Here is a 6,269-nt window from a genome sequence, read left to right on the forward strand (position 1 = left end):
TGGTTTGACTCCTGGTCAGGGCACATGCCCAGGTTGCGGACTTTAGCCCCAGTGAGGGGTGTGCAGGAGGCAGCCAATCCATGATTCTCTATCATCATTGATGTTTCTATCCCTCTCCCTTCCTCTCTGAAATCAATAAAAATCTATTTTAAAAAAATAAAAATGTATAAGCCACAGCATGGATGAATCTGGAGATGACTATGCTGAGTGAAATGAGCCAGTCAGAGAAAGACAAGTACTATATAATCTCTCTCGTATGTGGAATCTCATGAGCAAAATAAATTGATGAACAAAATAGAACCAGAGGCATGGATATTTGGAACAGACTGACAGTTTCAGAGGAAGGGGTGTGGTAGGTGGTGGAGGGGACTGGATAAAAGAAGGTGAGAGATGAGCTAAAGAGTATATATGTATAACCCAAAGATACAGACAACGGTGTGGTGATGGCCAGGGGGCAGTGGGGGCAGAGGCTGGGTGGAGGTGGGCAAAGCAGGGAAGAAAGTGGGGACATCTGTAATAGTGTCAACAATAAAAATAAAGTTTAAAAAAGTGCACAAGCCACCCATGGGTTTTAAGGCACTAAAACCATCCAGGAATTCCCTAAACACATTTTAGGATAGGTCAAAGCATGCAAGGCCCTCAGGTGCTGCATGGGAAATATGATTCTTACCCATGTCACACAAAGTGGTGGAGGTCACCAGGAGGTTGGGTGGGTAAGAAAAATTATTGCCGTTTTTTGAGCTAAAACGTCTCACTTCAGCAAGCATTTATTGAGCTTCTCCTGTGAACTAGATACCATGTTAAGTGTTGTGCAGAAATATGAGTAAGACATAGAATCAACTTTCAAGGACCTCACTGATGAGCAGGTTTGCCTTTTATAAAATTTCTGGGGAAACAAAAATAGCAGTTTGGTCTGATCTTCTGTAAACTGAGCACTAGGGAGTCTCACCTCCATTACTTGTGCTGATTCCCATGTAGAAGTAACGTGTATATTTCCTGCTGGCATTTTATGCTCTGTGAAAGTACAGAGCTCTGTGATAAAGGACATGTTTAAACTCAGACGTTTTGAACGGAGATGAGATGCAGCTACTTTCTCATCCTTTCCAGAACAATCTATTCACAGGGGAGGAGTCAACCCACCTCGGTGTAAATGCTAGTTTGATCACTTCTGGCTACATGTTCTTGGGTGAACCTAGACTCCCTTATATATAAAATGGAGAAAAAAGTAGTCACCCTTTGAATGCTTTCAAGAATAAATTAAATGCAAAACTGCATGGCAATGTTTATCACAGTGCGTGCAACTGAGAAAGCTCTCAATACCTGTAAGCTCTTTTGATTGTTTTCTTGGCATTGTTCCTTTTCTGAGTTCCATCTCCTCAAGCAGTACTTGGAAAGAGACTCTCCAGCAAGACAAAGATTATAGATCCTCCCCTCTCTGCCTGTCCCCTCCCCGCTCCCCAAGAGCAGATAGTAAATTGGCCCAGGGGAAAGATATAGAAACAACAGGCTCAGCATTTCTTGCTGATATTCCATTTATGAGAAAGCAAAGGAAGTAACAAGGGAGCAATTCCTCTGGAATAGACTATGCAGTTGATGCTGTACTGGAGACAGAAACCTTGAGAGAATGCCAAGGCCGCCTTAAGCGCTAGGGCACAGAGCACTCCCTCTCCCGTCAGCTCCCTTCTCTAGGGTCGGGCCCTGCAGCTCTTCCCACTGGGGCTGCTCTGAGTGGTCTCCTACTATCCTCAAGCTTTCCTTCTCTGGCCTGATCTTGGTCTTCTGTAGGAAACCTCAGCCTCCACCGAGATTCAGCCTCATCTTCCAGTCTGGCCCTTTGCACAGCCCTGGAGGGAGCTGTTCACACTGGAGCTGGGTAGCTTTGTGACCTTGTCACTATAGATGCCAGTTCTCCCCAGGGCATCTGTAGTGATGCACCCACCTGCTCTGGGAGTTTGTATGTGCTGTTGCCTCTGCCTTGAAAGCGCCTCTCTCTCTCTTCCCATAGTCCACTGCTGCTCCCCAATCCCCAAAGGACCAAATTCCTCCTGAGGCCAGGATCACTCTGCTTCATTTCTACTCATATTTCAAGGTAAAGTTTAAATATCATGTCCTCAGGGAGGCCTGCCTGGAATCTTATCTAGAATAAATCCCTTCATGTAAACAAAATCCCTTGATGCTTTTTATTTTATTTTTTAAGCCTCTAATACAACAGTGATTTGCTTGAAGTCTATATAAAGGTCACGGGGTCAGACACTGTCTGTCCTGGTCTGCACTTTGTGAATATAAACAGTTCTGCCTTCCCCAACCGCCCCCGCCCAGCTTCTCTCAGAGGAAACCTTTTAATATTTCCTATTTGAAACCCTTCCAATGGCTTCTTCCATAACTGTAAATAACATATTTATTATTTCCTGATTTATAACTGAGACTGATTTCCTCCCATGAAAAATGAGGGTTTAATTTAATTTCTCTACATCTCATCCCCCCCTCTTCTTTCCAAAGTTTGTAATGTCTCATTTTTCATTCTTTCATTGGGTTATCTTTATAACTGCACACTATTACGGAGGCCATTATTTCTTTTCATAAATGTGAGATAATTACCCTTGCTTCCTCACTAAATTAGATGAGGGTATTAGTATTTCTACCATAATTTCCTCTTAATCCTTTTCCCCATCTGCTTTCCAAAATTTGCTAGTTCTACCTTTATTTTAATATCTTCAAATTTATCACATATGCAGTCTATTTTATAATCATTATTTAGATTTTTCTTTTGTCCATAGTTTGACTTTGGAAGTTGGAAAGAAGTAAACAATTGGTTGGACTTTGTAAAATGTTTGTGTCTGCAGAGCCCCTGGGGCACAGAGTGCCCTTCTTCCTCTGCTGGATCAGCATCCAGCTCCTGTTCTACTAGAAATGAATGTGCCCAATAGGAAGGTCAAAGTTCAAATGGCTCCTTTGTTCTTACACTCTATCAATTCTTCCCCCACGATTCCACAATCATGCTTAATATTTGGACTGTAATTTCCTTGTGCAGTTTATATTAAAATTTTATTTTTGGAGTTTCTATGGTTTTTATCTTTTCTTTTTCATAGAGCATATCTGTTTCCTGTAGACTAAAAATTACCTTACCATCAGTTGCATGCAATCACAGTTTTTCCCTTTCCCAATCTAAGTTTTACTGTTTTGTTCTTGTTGGTTGTTCTTTCTGGAAGCTTGTTAGATCCTTTTTATCTTTCGTGTTCTCAAAATTCATAAGAATGTTTCAATATTTTTTATTTGGATTTAAAAAAATTGTTATTAAATTTATTGGGGTGACATTGGTTAATAAAATTATATACGTTTCAAGTGCACAGTTCTATAATACATCACCTGTATATTGTCAAAAATGACTTTTTTAAACCATTCACATTGCTGAATATTCAGCAGGCACTTCCAATATTAAGATTTCTATATTCTACAGCCTGGAGAAATTTTCTTCTATTATTTTATTAATAATTTTTTCTTCACTTTTTCCTGTTATCTTTTGCTCTTTGACTGACTCTCTGTCTTTTACCTATTTTGCTTCATAATTTTATTTTTATGGGAGATATTTTACTTTTTGGAAAATACCTTCAACTTATTCTCTTATGAATGTGTTGTTTTAAACTATTTGATATTCCTTTTCATAGTATTCTATTTTTACCTAATTTATGCAATTTTTTCTTGAAGACTAATTAGACTTTTTTAGAGTTGTCCTATGGTTTCTGAAATACTTATATTTCCCACGGAGTCTATTATTTTCTATATATATCCTCTTTCAAGATGCTGGTTTTCCTCAGATGTCATGGTTCCGGTTGTACGTTCCTATTTAAGAATGAAGGATCAGGTGTTTATCCAGGGCTGCTGGAGACAATGGACTCTGCTCTTCACTAGGAAGGCACAGCTCATCCATCAGTCTCCCCCAGGAATGAGAGGTAAGACTTGTAGCTCTGTCAGCAAGCAGGGCTCATTGGCTGGAGGATGTTGCGTTTAGATGGAATATGGCAAGATAGCCATTAGACTGGAGTCCCCCTGGCCCCAATGTAAGCTTGAGGAGAAGTTCTGCTCTGGGGTACTCAGAGCCATATTCTCAGTCTCAGTCCAAATGCGCGCGCGCGCGCACACACACACACACACACACACACATCCATTAAACATAACATTTTTTAGTCTCCCTATTAAACATCTCTTTTGTTTTCTGTAGTGCTAGCACAATGTCTAGCTCTAGGTTTAAAAAAATGCAATAATTGTTTTAAATGACCCTGTAATAGTAGCCCATAGCTTTTATGTATTTGCTCTTGAGGGTTCACCACTCATTAAGTCATGCTCCCTGTACGCAAGCAACTGATAGTCTAGCTTCTAATGGAAGAAACAGATGTGTAAACAAATCACTATAATAAAGGGAGATAAGTGCGACAGAATGTGTTTGTACAAAATGCTGGCACTTGAGGAAGAGACATTAAGTCTGAATTGGGAGATGGAGCGGGAGTGAGAGAGAAAGATACACAGAGAAGGTGACATTTCCAGAGGCAGAACTGATACTGAACGAAAGCAACTGCAGCCTGTGAGCCAGGCTGCTCAGATTTGAATCCCCACTCCGTCGTCGCTTACTGCTTCTCCTTAGACATGTTATCTCTGCCTATTTCTGCCTGTGTCAAATGGGCAAATGATAATAGCCCAACTTCCTAGGGTTTTAGTGAGGGATAAATGAATTACTATACATAAAATGCTTCAATGGTGCCTTCCATTCATTACATATTAGCTCATCATTATTGCTATGACTCTATTTCTTGATGTGGCCTTGAATGAGAGGTTCAGTAGCCAGAGAAGGGGCCCATGGTTATTTCTGGGAAAGTAAGCTTTGTGAGTGGAGGCACGGTGGCAAGAAAATGCAGGCACATTTAGGGGAGAGAGTGGCTGAGTATCACTAGGATGCAGGTTCCAGCACATGTGCCAGAATAAAACTGGGGAGGGATGGGACAGGTCACAGGAGGCCAAGGAAGTGCACGGAGGAGCTGCTTACACATCTGTCATCAGTTTTCTGGCTTGTGGTCCCATGTGGTTATGCATTGCATAAGTAAGGCAATTAACGAAGTTAGGGAATCTATAACCTATATAAATTAAAAAACTTCTAGGGACCCCATTCAATAGGTGGCATGGACAATTAGGAACATTGAGAACATATAGGACCATCTCCCTGAAGATGACAGTCAGGATGTGTCAGGATTAAAAATAATGGGATGAAAAAAATTCATAGCCTGGGGTGGGTGGTGGATTAGTTGATCCTTTGTAAAAGGGGCTAGACTTGTAGGTAACTTTGAATTCTACAACTTGGTCCAATGTGCAGAAGAGTTAGAAAGGTGGGTTTTGGAAAGACATGAGAGTAAGCTTTCTAGCCATATAGAGCCATCATAAGATGTGGCGGCTTGCCCTCTGAGGCAGTAGGGTCCAGCCACTGAGGTGCCCAAGTGGATAGAAGTTGCTAGATCAGTGCTGACGTGAGGTGGGCAGAGCCTTCTGCCTGGGGTGGGCCCACATAAAGTTTCTACCAACTCCATGTGTCTCTGCTTACATATCTACCGGCCAGACCTCCTTTCTCAGTTTCAGCACCTTCTCTCCCACCTCTGTCCCCATCCATAGGTTTGTAGTTTCACTTTCCTACAGAAGTTTCAGTACACATGGGAAGGCTTGGCTAAATGCAAGCAAACAGGCTGAGGCCAATGCTCTAAGAGCATCTGGTATGTCATACCATTAAGGTTTCCAACCAGGCCTGAAAATCACTTTAAAAAGCATTTGGTCTGCTACTCCCTGCCCTCAGATTACCCAGGGCCTCTACTTTTTTCAAAGATCAAGTTATATTTCCTATTCCAATCAGCCTCTTCTGCTTTCCTACAAGATCCCTCAATCCCTCCTCCTTACAAGTCCCCACTCTCTCAAAGCCCGGGCAGGACAGGAAGGACAGGCTAGGCTGAGCTACTCTTTCAGACCCAGCTCCTACTGTATCCATCTCGATTTCTTTTAGGCCTTTGAGGAATAGAGCTTCTTTTTAGTGGCTGCCAACATGCCTGTACCTAAAAGCTCCCATGCCCTACAGCTATTATTTCTCATTTTGAAGGCTTTTAAAAGTCACCTCGCCCTGGCTGGGTAGCTCAGTCGGTTAGAACATCATCCTGATATGCCAAGGTTGCAGGTTTGATCCCAGGTCAGGGCACATACAAGAATCACCAATGGATGCATAAATAACTGGAAGAATA

The sequence above is a fragment of the Plecotus auritus genome (genome assembly GCF_963455305.1).
Source record: "Plecotus auritus genome assembly, chromosome: 2".
NCBI classification, from domain to species: Eukaryota; Metazoa; Chordata; class Mammalia; order Chiroptera; family Vespertilionidae; genus Plecotus; species Plecotus auritus.